The 14,532-nt window shown below is 32.9% G+C and overlaps 1 long non-coding RNA gene across 1 annotated transcript; it reads left to right on the forward strand.

The window, feature by feature from the left end:
- Positions 1-10,873: 10,873 nt before the first annotated feature.
- Positions 10,874-12,327, forward strand: LOC122575811. Its single transcript, XR_006319545.1, has 2 exons — positions 10,874-11,582; positions 11,681-12,327. It is a non-coding gene; the product is annotated as an uncharacterized LOC122575811 (long non-coding RNA).
- Positions 12,328-14,532: the final 2,205 nt, after the last annotated feature.

Genomic DNA, 14,532 nt, shown 5'->3' on the forward strand with positions numbered 1-14,532 from the left:
TTTCTGCGTGCCGTGATCTCTCTCTGTCTCGCTCCCTCGCTATCTGTCTCGCTCACTACCTCCCTCTCCCTCACTAGCTATGTCCTTGTCTTTTCAGACTACTATTCTCTCTCTTTCTCTCTCCGCGACTCTCCGTCCCTTTCTTCCTTTCGTCCACACGAATCTCCGCTTGCTCTCTCTTTTTACTCCTGTCACTCTGTCATTACTTCGCTCCTTCTCTCCCTTTAAACGACTTTCCCCCTTTTCGCGAATTCACGCTCCTCCTCTCTCTCTTTTTCCCGCTTTTTCCCATCGGATCCACTTTTATTTTCCTCTTCTAAAGCCATCTCTGTTTTTTCCCGGTTCCACGGTGCTCCTCTGTCCCTTTTGTTCTCGCTCGCTGCATCTCTCGCTTCTCTTCGCTCGTGATCGTCTGTCCTTTTTAAACCTGCACTCGTGGCGCTAGTTGTCCTCGTCTTATTCGCGACGTATAGCGTTCTCTCTTGCACGCTACTCACTTCAGGGTGGGGCACACCGGCGTCCAGCACAGAAGGATACCCGGTCGATAGCACGCACCTACACCTACACCAGCCAGCAGCCTCCCGTGTTACGTATGCGTGGAAAATCACGCATACGCGTCTAACTCGTTCGTACAGACGAGAAATTATACGTGTAGATATAGAATGTGTCAGGATGGCAGTTTTCGGCCTTGCTTAAAAACGTATGACGTTCAATGTAACACCGCAGTGCGTTTTAATCTTAAGTATGTTGGTATTAATTCAGATGTATATAAACGTATTTGTAATATCTTCCTTTTTTCATTCTTTGGAATCTAAGTTAAGTATGTTAATCAAATTTTTTATTACCGTTAACTACTTTTTATACAAAGTAATTTTTTCAAAAGGGATGTGAATAGTAATATGGACATCGACATCTAAAATTAGGTAGTTTGCAATATTCCTCCTGAAAGGGTAGTGGACATGTCTCGGTTAACTCCTTTATAGGCAATGGGATTTATATACTTTTCCCACCAACCAGAGTCAAACGTGTAGGCAATATGAAAACGTATTCCCATTATGAAAGTGTGTTACCATAGAAAACTGAAACTGTATAAATAACCACAGAGTAATTAAGATCAAGTTTTACTAAATATTTGTTTTATATTAAATCTTGATTTAATAAAATGTATCCAATATGGTCGATGGGAATCACACTGCCCACTTATCCCCCTATTTGCAAAGCGCCATACAAAACAAAAATGAATATTTTATATTTTATAAAAATGAATATTATTCCTTTACTAAAATAAATATGTATTAGCTTTAATATGCTCTGTATCAACATTTTTGCCTTTTGAGAAAAATTTAAGTTGTGTCCACGACAGAATTACATAAATGTGTCTACACAGACAATGAATCTAGCCGATAATGTCAATCCCATCGATTTTTCTTTTTCTTGACGATTTCGAGACGCGTTTCCATGACGTCTATAGCAAGCGCTACTTTCTAAATTTTTCGCGGAGATCGGGAAACGACGGAGAACCGGTGTATCGAGAAATTCTGGATCGAGCTGAGCCAGTCGAATTCAGCGAAACTTCACCCGAGAACAAAAAAGGAGGAACGACACTCGGTCACGTTTACTCGACCAATTTGCTCTCTGCATATTAATCTTTTGTAACACTTTGATTTTCGCATAAGCACGACGTAATCGAAATTAAAGATTAACATATCGGAAAGTTACATTAATCTCAACGGTAACTATCAGCCTGACAAAATGACGAATTCCACATTTTTATTTTTAAAGCTATTAAAATCATGTTAAGTATTTGACAAAATTAATATCGTCCTTTAGCGAGCTAGAAATATTTGCCTATTTTTATCATACTACTTTAATTATAATACAGTTACAATAATCTATAATTTTTCTTTATTATTTCTAAATTTATTAATATATCATCTCAAATGAATTAAAATATTCTCAGTAGAAAGCGAAACTCAAATGTACATCTACTATTTTATTAAAAAAATTTTGAAACATCAAAGTACAAAGATACAGTAGCGATCAAAGAATCGTTATAATTTATAAAAAGCAATAGTACCGTTCTATACAGGCTCCTAAATGCATCATATAAAATAAACAGCGAAGAATCTCCTTGCATATTTTAAAGAGCAGACGAGACTCTATTCCCTGGAATTTAATATTCGTCTCTCGTTACATATATGAGACTCAAATTACTTTAGGCAAGTACATTATGAATGTGTGCACGTATCACGATGAACAGAGCGACGAAAACCGATAATACAGGAGAACCTAATAAATGGTTCGACGTTTACTCGGAACAACTTAGCAGAAGCTGATGGCAGATTATGAATGCGTGGAAAACTCATGCACGCGTATTATATCGTGTTTCATAAAATTGCTTTCATGAAGTCATAACTACCAAGGAAAGTATAACTCGTTCAATTATTGACATAATTTTATAGTATAAAGGCGTCTTCTAATTACTATATAATCTTTAAATTATCATTACAGTAAAAGTCAATTTAAATTTACTGTATAAATCTAATAGTACTTTCTGTAATATTGTGGTAATATGCTAAGTTCTGCTAAACATATTTTCCAACGTTCTTACAAAAAAAAAACTTTCAGAATTTCAAAGAACTTTTCTCTAAACTCATATCTGTACTTTAATAGATCAGCAAAATTCTACAATTTTATCTCGATCTACTTCTCACGATCTCTATACCTATTTCAAATTAAATAATAACTCTCAAACATATCTGAATCCCCTAACACACCATCGTTCCCATTGCAGAGGCTGTTTAATCATGATCGAAGCTGACTAACAGTGAATAAAATACCGCAACGAGGGGTCGTCCGCTAAGAGTGGAGAATCGAGTCAAGGTGCATCATCTCCCATTGCGTGCCATGTCTCTGTGCGAATACGCAATTTCACAGGGCGGAGAGGGATGCGGATTACCCACTAGTAAGTGCATGATTATCCTACGAGAGGAACACGGCCTCGTGCAATAATGGAGGTGTGAACGATCGTAAGATGTCATTTTCTTCATTCACTTGTGTAATATTATGCATGCACTGGTACCTATACGTCACAAGTGCGCGCATACATTCTACGGTGACGAGCTTGTGAATGAAAGCGGGTTAAAAAGCGCATTCACTATGAACGTGTGTACTAAATATGTACCATGAGCTTCTCTAGTGAGTATCGTGGTTATGCTGTATTGTTCGCGATCCTTGTAATTCTGTAGAGTAAATTGGTTGGTTGTTTAAAGAGAGATAATTTTTGAAAATAGATAATGTCTTGTTTGTTGAAATAAGTTATTTGGTAATGTCAATTGTAATATAAACTATATATATAATTGTTATACATAATTATAATGTAATTATATATATGTAATATAAATTATATTGTTCAATGTTTTATTGATATTAATCGCATTAGTTATAAGTAGACTGCTGACTCTCTTCTTAGTTTGAGTTTGATTAATTCTTTAATCATTTTTTTACCATGTTTTTATTTGGTAGTGTCAATCGTAGGATAATATAAATTATGTTGTTCATAGCTTCATTGGTGTTAATTACATTTGCTTATAAGTAGACTGCGGACTTTCTCTTTACTTTTGATTAATTCTCTGACGATTCTTTTACGATTCTAAGGCAAACTTATTCTCAGAGTTTCACACCTATCACACGCACATTCCTGTCACGTGCAGCCAAATTTCCACATGTATTCTCGGAACTGATCCTTATTCGTACGTGACAATCGAGCGTAAACAGCCGCTTGATTACTCGTTGTCTATTCTATTATTCTAACAACAGATAGATAATAATGGTGTTGAATCTATTCGAGATATATGAAACTAGATGATAACATAGAGAGTCGACACGGTCATATTAAATGACTAACAATGAGAATATTTTTGTCTATTCTTGGAAAATTTAGAGGAAAATGAATTTTACTTCAGAGGAAAAGCTTCATTAAGAAATCTTGAATTTCGTGCCTCTGAATTCCTATTTTTATGGAAAAATAGTTTGTGACATTCAACGTAACGAATAAATGTATAATCTAACACAGCGGTAAGAATCTGAAAATGTTTTCAAACTTTCTGAAAGCCTAGCGTTTGTTAGTTAAAAGTTAGGCCTGGATCTAAAGAACCTAATTTGCGTAAAGTTTGGGTCGATACAGAAGAATATCAAATATTCGAGAATTAACATAGAAAGGTAACGAATACACGAAGATGAATTTATAAATACATCCAAAGATGAATCTTAACGTAACAAATTAATACGAATATGAAACACCTGGCACAGAAAAATGAATATAGAATTTTGTCTATTTTCTTCGTCTTTCCTCTTGAATACATTACAAAGGACATTTTACCTCAAACATGTTAAAAGTTTTCAATTAATTTTCAATACTTATATCTCTCAATACTACAACATACAAATTCCATCCCCTAAAACCTAGAACCACTGATGCAATTTAAAATACAAGCTCGAATTAAACGCGATGAAAGCAAAGAGTAACGACTCGTCTTTTGGCTGCCCTTTCGAAGTTTTTCGCGCTAGCCTGAAAAGCCTGGACGAAGATGAAAGAACGACGAAGGGTGCGAACAGAAGCGCAACATGCAGCCCAGAGTAAACATGGATACTTTGTTTTCATTGTTTCGGCTTGTTGGCCGACTTGCGGCCACTTGTATCCTCGCCCTAGGCCCTGTGTAATTTTATTTTTCCTTTTTTTTTCTTGTTTCTCCATCGAGAAAACCCGTAATCATTTCAACGGATCTTTTTGATTAGTTTACTGTCAAAAGCATCGATTAAACGTCGAGCAATCCTTCTGTGCCGGTCACTGTATGTTTTCTGTTCTTTCGAGGCGAATCGGGCAACTGGAGAATTATTGGGGATAAGATGCATATGAATAGAAAATTTAATTAATGTGGAGATAACGTAGATTTTGATATTTGAGCCGAAAATTTTGATCTGAAATTAAGTAACGAATTGTGTAAAAGATACAAATATTTTTATCAGCGGATTCATTATCTTTTAAGTGCTTGAGTTATCCAGGTACTTAGTTAAATTACTTAAAAATTTGTTTAATGCAAAAGAATTTATTGGGAACCAAACGAATTTATCTGGAAGTGTTCCAAAAGGATACTATGGGGAAAGGCTTAAAAATATAAAACAGTCTTATAGAAAGTATAAGATAATAGAATTAATAATAAAAATTTCTCTGCGTGTCTCAAATTTTAGAAATACCATTATCTGTCATTCGATAATTTTCAAGATTTGTTGGTTACATAATGGAGCTCACAGAGAAATTTCGAGATATTCTATCAGGTGTAACGCGATACAATTCGAGGCTATTTGCAGAGTACAAGTGAATCAGAAAGGACAACGATACGAAATGGGATTACGATTTGTATCGAGTTTCGAGAACGTCTCATCGTCTTAACCGATAGAACAATCGTAACACACTGTATTTCGTTATCTTGTTATAATAATCAGATAAGACGGACTTAGCAGCACATGATTTCATTATTCGTTTCCCTTTCTCCGCGTTAGAAAATTATAACCGAGGTGATAACAATCGACGGCCTTCGTGAGATAATAGAGTCTTTGGTATCTTTCCTCTGATTGATCCTACTTTTTTGAAAAACCAGGCTCAGCAAATTTATTGTCATGATTATGAAATTTAAATGAAATATTTCTCTTCGATAATGATTCAATAATTTATTTATGTAAGTTTGTAAATTTGATGAGAAATTGATGTAAATTTTTGGAGTTAAAGGAAGTATCTTTCTGTTACTTAAGAAATAAATTAGAAATTCTGAAAGAATATTTTATGACTGTAAGTACAAACTAATACGAAAAATATACAACTTGCAAATTTACTATGCTGTACAGGTAAGCAAGATAAAATTCAAAGATCGATATCTTGTAATCGATAACATTGATAAGAACATATTCTTGTAAGAAATCTGATAAGAAATTAATTTCTCGTAATCATGATCTTTGTCTAGAAATTTATTCGAAAAATTGCCAGATTATAGAAGAGCTAATTAAACGGTCCGATTAATATTTACAGAGGAATTATAATTTTATGTAACCTACTACTCTTTCAGAAAATTTCATTCAACCGCTCTTTTCATTAAAGGTTTCAATTATTCTCAAAGAAGTATAATTAAATTTTGACACGAGGAATTTTATCAAAAGTAAGGGACTACGTACATACGCACAAAGTCTACTCGATTCCATCTAACTGAGTATCATTTAATCTTGTACACACGTAATCACTAATTATATAGTTTTTTTCACTAAGGACTTTAAAATGTATAAAGGGCCACTTTAAAATAAATCGAATAAATAAAGAAGTAAAATTGGATCTTTAAATCGATACTGAAGAGAGGAAAAAGAAAAGATTGTGCAACGTGAATCATGAAAATTATGCGCGGTAAACATGACGATACTCGAGAACGTCGCTGCAACATCCTGTTACGTCATTGTCGCATTATTTGTGCCTTGAATCCGTTCAGAATATAAATTCTACCCAAGTGAATCCAGACGATCGAGATCTATGGGATGGTCGAATTGCAAAATCGCGACCGACCTTCCATAGGTGCCAAACAAAAGTAAGACAAACGTAACTCTACGGAACTGAGCTTGTTAACATGTTAAACTCAAAGATGGAAGAATCTTCTAGTGGCAGACGCTTTTAAACGGGATGTATTACGTTGAATATCGAATCTTGGAAATTATATAAATTATGTTAATTTATGTAATGTTATGTATGTTATGTTAATTTACTGATAGTATTTAAAAATGAATCATTTGAAACGAGAAAGCGTATTTATAAATCATAGCTTGCGAGCTTTAAGACTATTTATAAATATATATAGAAGAATTTTTAATTCGAACGTTTTAAATATCCTATTCTTCTATGCAATTTAGTTGATTTACAATTCTCGTGCGATTCGTACATCTCCAGAGTGGTTCCATAAATTGCTAATTAGAAAAATCATGAGAAGTAATGTTAACATTTTTCAATTAGTATAAACTGGAATCTACTAGTTTACAACTTGTAACGCTTTAAATATACTGTTTAAACGAGAATTAATAAGATTTAATAATGTAAGAACTAAGAATTGCATAATATAAAACAAATTCCATTTAGTATAGATCCTATGAAAATTTTGGAAATTACTTTGTACGTGTGTATGTGCGTTAAAGACTAATATGTGATAAATACACATACGAATTGGATAAATATTATATTTTAGAAGTCAAGAAGTTGAGAACCACTGTTAGCCTATACAGACAGTTAACGCCACTTTCTCCAGGCCCCGGTTAATACGCTTTGTTGATTTACGAACTAGGAGAATTCCATGTGAGTGGAATGATACCGTTTCACCGTTCGTATTCTATTCAATTTGCGAAACCTCGAAGCAAATAAGTCAGTCAAGATGATGATGAATTTAAACGATTATTTTGAGCAATTAAACTCGCAGAAATAATCGCGCGGAATTATATGAGCAAGGAGCATCACGATCAAGATTTGTTTGCACGTCTCGTTTTGTTATCAATTGACAAATTCTCATGTTTATAGCGAAACACGCAATGGAAATATGCGTACGACTGATCTTTATTTTCTGCGACTTTAAATAATCTCGAGAATTATTCGAATAAATGAAAAAAAATAATTGTCCTCGAATAAACGTAATTAATAGTCTGGAGCAAATTATTTGCAAATTGCTCGATGCCTGTTAATTGTCCTAATCGACATATATGCTATATGCGTTGATGCAATGTTATCTGGTCTTGTTTTGTTGTAATTATTATTATCAGTACCGGTAGCTTGAAATATATAGACTAAATTTTTATTGTACGAAAGTAACACAATGAATTATCTTTATTGCTTGCTATTAGAATATTGAGAGATAATCTAAAAATTAATTAAATTTTAATGTTATAAATGAGAAACCGTTAGCAGGTATACGGAAATATTAATTTTCTGATTTATAAAATGTCTATTTAAACAATTCACCTTTTAGAGCATAAATAAATAATTTCTTTAACATTTTTTTATTTTAATAATAACAATATACGTTTTTCCCCTTGTTAAGTATACAGGGCATAAATAATTTTTTAATTTCTTATAAGAAGCTCTATAGTTTATTTTCTAATAAATATTTTTTTAATATTTACTATCCTACGTTTGTTCCGAAATTAAGCAAACTTTACTCTAAACAAGTCAGATAAAGTTATACTGAACGTATTTAATAAGAATAAATAATACAAAAAACCCGATGAAAAATTCATAAGGTGTTAGAAATGATCAGCTTACGTTTTCCTTCCTTCGGTTAATTACAAGTGATTGTGAATGAAAACAGAAATAATTATTCCGTGAAAAGTGAATCGACGCGGTTTCCAGAAGCGTTCATCGTCACGGTTATAAAGTCTGACAATGAGTAATTGCACACTGGAGATGAGTATTGTGCGACAGACTTGTAGCAGAAAGTAAATATCAAGTCCATTTAAAAGGAACACGGTTTTATAAATAATATTATCGTCAAACGAGTTACGACACGGTTTTACTACGACCAAATATTTGTCTAAGATATTTTATCTGTAAATATCGCGCGATTTCAATTATCTGTCATTTGAATTTTTTCAATGACGCTACGCCATATAACTTTTCACTTAGTTCATGTTCAATCGACTCAGAACGATGAACTGATACACGGTTAATTGTAAAATGAAGAACAAGATTTGCAGAAAGTATTCAAATTAGTGTGAAATAATTTCAAAAGATTAATATTACTTTGGAAAATTGTTATACAAAATGCAAAGATGGGGTTCAATGATATACATAAATTAATTAGGAATATATAGTTGACACGTGAACAATTAAATGTCTGCATTATTTCTCAAAAATTTTCTTCTCCGCTTGTCCTTAAAAATAAAATATTCAAAAAGTTGTAGAAATGTTAAAACTACCAAAATTGTCCATCACCTCATTCTAAAAAATTCTAACTTCCATTGTAGCTGTACGAACTGTGGAATCTTAGGCACTTTTTAAGTGGCTAATTTCTATGCAAGCATAGAGAGGAGTTCAAGTAATATGAGAGAACCGAGTAAGAAGATATATGGCATTATAAGTGGCTAGAAAATGGATGGACAAGTCATACATACAATTAGCCGGATGCCGGTCGTTCTGGTCGACTGCGTTAATTCTGGTATGGAATCGCGTAGAATTCTGCGAATTCGTCGAATATTTATCACTTTTATGATAATTGGCTTCGTATCCGCGATATTATTACGTGTCTTACATTTTAGATACACAAAATTGCACACCATTAGTTAATTTAAGCTTTGTTCAATTTTAGAAGTATTTTATATAAAATAATGATGTAGAAATTTATATTTCTAATTCGTAATTTTTTTTCTATGACATTTTTGTATAATTTCTTTTATAAATTATATATTTTTAAGATAATCATTGAAAAATATACGATATTTTATGGTATTCAGTTCTTCAACTGGAATGCATGTCAATATCATCAAAATGGCGACTTAAGCGCCACCCTCGCAAATTTCTACCGGCTCGTTTCTGTGATTACACAGTGTCCGGTTTCATGTTATATGAAGATAAATTGCCTACGACGTGTATCATGTGAGAACGAGAACGGTATGTGCAATAAGTTAATTATTAAGATGCAATTCAGTTTCTTCAATCGTAGTATTCAAAAATGTCACAATTAAAAATATTTGTTTAAATAAAAAAATATCAATAAATGTTTCTTTTATATACATATCTCGTCTCTTCTCTATTTAATCAACTTTACCGATGTATTGATTGTAATTATTCGACCCGCATCGATTAGTGTCGCAATCTGTCGGCAACGGCTCGAAGCTATTTCCCCGCAGAGTCAGCGCGCGCGCCAATTCAAACTACGTTAATCGATAATCTTAAATATTTACGAATGTTTTTAAAAATATATTTTTACCAGATTTTACACATACATATCTATTTAGAAATATCTTTTTATATCTACACAATGTAACAAAATATTTAAAATCGTACATTTATGTAAAAAAAAGTAGATTAAAAAAATTAGTTATTTTTTAAATGTAACATACTTATGTCTCTTGAACCTCAATACCATCTAATGACAAAATCCGCAATCACTTAGTTGCCAACCCAATAGTTCCAACACTGATGCGGGCATTTGATATGTCAAGTACTCGCGCGAACTAAATATCTAAAAGGAGACGACGAGCAAACCGTTCGCTGGTCACAACAAGAGTTAGCCAATTTGTATTTTTAAACTCCATGTAACTTCATCGCTGGCCTCAATTATTAGACTCGAGATTTTAACTTCTATAGGCGCGCTCATTGTCACTTCAACAGCAATTGCGCTTTAACTCTACGAGTTTTAATCTGAATCAATCTCAAACAAGTTATTATTCATAGTTACAAAACGAACAAATTTGTAAAATAGGAAAGTATCCTAACATAAAAGTAATTAAAAAACATAAAATCCTAATGAAGTAGTACAAAATAAAAATTTACCTAAAATTATGAACTTCTATTTAAAATTATATTCTACATTATAAAAAACTATTTGAAATTATACTTTGTATTCGAAAAAGAATTATGTTAAACGCAAGCGTTAGATAACGTTAATCTTTTTTTATTGATGCTATCTGAAGGAAGAAAATGTACGTACTTACATTTCTCTATAAGTCGAGTGTCGAGTGTCGCCTCTTTCCACGAATCTTTCTAATCATTAATTCCAACGTAAGTTCCAGATAGTTCTAAGCGACTTGCACGTGCGTGCACGGCTAATGTCAAGGAGAAACTGAAATCTAAAGAGTCTACATGAATTATTAGGACGCGCTATAGTCAGCGATGCAAGAACCTTCGAGATCATAATTACAACGTGTCTTTAGAGCCAGTGCACATCAATTTTTGTGCAACAGACACGGCGGAAATGACTGAAATATTTACTCCGACCAAGGTTAATCGATAATACCACATATGTGTTCTTATTTCCGTGTGATAAAAATTTTCTACTTTCAATAATCGTAAACTACAATTCATTTTTAATTTATTTAACAAAGGTCTATTTTGAATTAAAATAAAAATTGAAATATTAGAAATATATTATTCAATGATAGGAAATGGATAAATAAAAATAGGAAGAAGAAGAAGAACGTACAGTTCTTTATAATGAGATAAAAAGTAAAATGATTTAGTAGAATGTAAAGTAGAATGATTTAAAATATGAATATACAATGCTGGAACATCAAGATCGAGTAGAGGAGATCCGGAAGCGTCTCCTCGAGAGTTCAAAGACCTTTTGAACAGAAATAATTGCACTCTAAATGAGCGTCGGAAAGCAGTCCAAGACACGTTTATTGTGATTAATAGTGGACACTGGTTAAGCACTATACTGTATTTAGTGCTCATGTGAACAGAGTTGCACAGAGAACAGAGAGAACTGAAGTCAATATATACAACGTCAAAGAAACTTACTATAATGATATAATAATAGTAAAATAATATTCTTCGAAATTGGAAGGTATATAGAAAATCATTATATCTATTATAGTTGAAGGAAACATAGTTAATTTTATCAAATCAACGTCATTCGATTAAATCTAAATTTATCTTCAACAGTTTCATTGATATTTTCTTATGCAAGTATAATAAGTCGTAAAAGGTTTCCTTTATCCGATTATACGAGGCAAAGCGTGATTTTCATTCACCGTGAAATGGTCGAGTAAAAGAGTTAAATATCACAAGAGCGCCACATGAGAAAGGAAGATAACGCAAATCGATATCGCCAATCGCTGCCGCAGAGTTGATGGTAATCAACTGTGTCTATACGATGTTAATAGCATCGTCATTCGTCCAAACAAACCGCATCTGGTGTTAAAGAAACGAGGAACATATTACTCCATGTCTACAATTAAACTTAGCTTCGTGTCACTGAATTGAACAAAAGATGAAACAATTTAAAGTGTCTGAATTTCTATCATTCATAACGTAATAAGAAAAGAAAATTAGAAAATGAAGTTCTAGATTTTATTAAGTTGTCGCCTATGAAACGTTTCTGCACAGTTTGAATTTGGCGGACCAATCATATCCATTAAATAAAACAATAGTAAGAAAACTAATTAGTTATTGAAAAAAATATTAATTATGTAGAAATCATTGTAATTAAAAGAAACTATGTGCGCTTACTGTTCTACATAAATGTCTGAAAAAACAACATTTCATACATATGTATATACCAACCTAATAAAAGAGAAACATTAAAAGAGTTCATTGTAATATGTACTTAAATTTACATTCACACATGCAAAAACTGCTAGCATTAATAATTATTACAGTAATTATGCTAATCGCGTTAATTATAGCATCTTCAGAGTTATTTAAAAACTCAACACGCGATCGACCAAGAGATACAGCATTGTACGTGTGTGTCGCGAAGAATCGATCAAAGAGAAACATCGCCGGCAGACAGGCATGCATTCCGGTTCTGTAATTGTGTATACACGTTCATATATGCACGCAAACGAACGTTGCGACGCGTTCCTTGCACGCAGAGCTCCGATCGGGAGACCGCCAACTATCAATTTCCGTTTTGAATTACCAAACGCCATAACGCATGCACGCGCCGCTCAAACGAATCTCCGGTCTTCTCTGGCATAACGAGCCTCCTACTAAGAAACGCATCGATGCACTTTCCTTTGCTAATAAGACGCCTCCTTCTTCCTTCTGTACAACACGTTTTTCGACCGACGATAAACCAGTTTCGCACGCTGCGAAATCGCAACGAACATTTTTACCGTTCGCCACCTCTTAGTATCCCCTTAAATTCTTAAAGCAGGTAGGTTGGGTTATACTGAACTATAGTATTTTGATGTAATGACGATTGAACATAAACGTTGCAGAAGATTTTCAGTTAAATTTTAAAGTTTTAGAACTTTTAAAGTTTGATTGATCTTAATTGATGGTTACAAACGAACCTGTTCTTAAAAGTTTGATAAGTTTAAGGTTATGTATAATTTTATACGTTCGCTATTTAAGGATATATCCCGAATACTTTAACTACTTTAGTTTACATAAAAAAGACATGTTCGTCCTATACTATTATACACATGTACTATGTCTGTGTCTGATTGATGAACTCGTTGAAAACAACACGTCATCGGTTGACTGTAATGAACAAATAAAAACACTATTCATTGCCAAAAAAACAATGTTTATTTTAACCAACCTAAATGAAATTAAAAATAAAGCATATTCAAGTACTAATAGTTTCATACTATCACTTAAGGCATTTAGTATACCGAATGTTAATTATATTTTTGTGCATTGAGCTACGCTATCTTGATATTTTAAATAAAAGGTCGAGAATTAAAAAGAAGTTCGTTAGAAAGAGGAAATTGAGAATCACTGTGCATCCATGGCCTTACGTAATCATGCTGCACCCACTCGTTTTACTGTATAGTGGTCTGACCGTAATCTGTCAATTTACTTTTGACAGTATCCCTGCAACGGAAATCCGATGTAACGCACCTTGTGATTTGCATATTCGATATATTTTCAAATCATCAAATTCGATGCCGTTCATCAAGGTTATAGGGTTGGAAAATTGCATAACGATTTAGTTTTAACCGGAAACAAGACCGCGGCGCACTCTCGAATCTTTCCTGAAAACGTTCGCCGGAAATTGAGCCGATCGATTCACATTTGTGTAATAATTGCTGCGAACTATTATGTTAATGAATCAATTTAATGGATATATTTCATTATTACCTATAAAATAAACAAAAATTATATAAAAAAATATTTTGTAATTTTTTCTAATAAATTTTCATTTACAGATATACAATGAAAGATATGTACATATTTGGTTAGGAATTTTGTCCTCTTTTGGTATTTTGTATACAAATATATGATTAATAATGTTACATGATCGATACTCCTAAAAATCTACAGACATTAATCTTTCTCTGTCAAGAATGAAAGCCAATAATATCGAAGAATGGGAGTTTCGTATCAGAAGAAGAACCACGAAGATATAATATAGTATTATCGAAGCCGAAGAAATAAGATCGATAGTAATGCAGCTATGTACATGTGTATGTAAGTATGTATGTATGTATGTATGTATGTATGTACAAACATAGTAAACTGTTGTTGAAGAACAGCCTCGAATTTAATACCGTTGAATCTTTGGAATTTCTTAACTCCAAATAATTTAAATGCCTAGATATTAATTGATATGCAATGAATGAATACAATTTTAAATATAGATTTTAAACTGCAAGTTTTTATCTTTCGTAGTGCAAAATAATACAAACTGCAAATTATTATTTTTCGTAGTGTAAAATAATACATAAGCTCGAAACACGAGAAGGACGAGAAGGAAAACACTCATGTTTTTTAGCGAGTCTCAATTTTCACTGTCAGTTATGAATTCTGCGATGCTTCTCACAAAACGGAGGTTACTAATTTCA

The sequence above is a fragment of the Bombus pyrosoma genome, linkage group LG15, assembly GCF_014825855.1.
Source record: "Bombus pyrosoma isolate SC7728 linkage group LG15, ASM1482585v1, whole genome shotgun sequence".
NCBI lineage: Eukaryota > Metazoa > Arthropoda > Insecta > Hymenoptera > Apidae > Bombus > Bombus pyrosoma.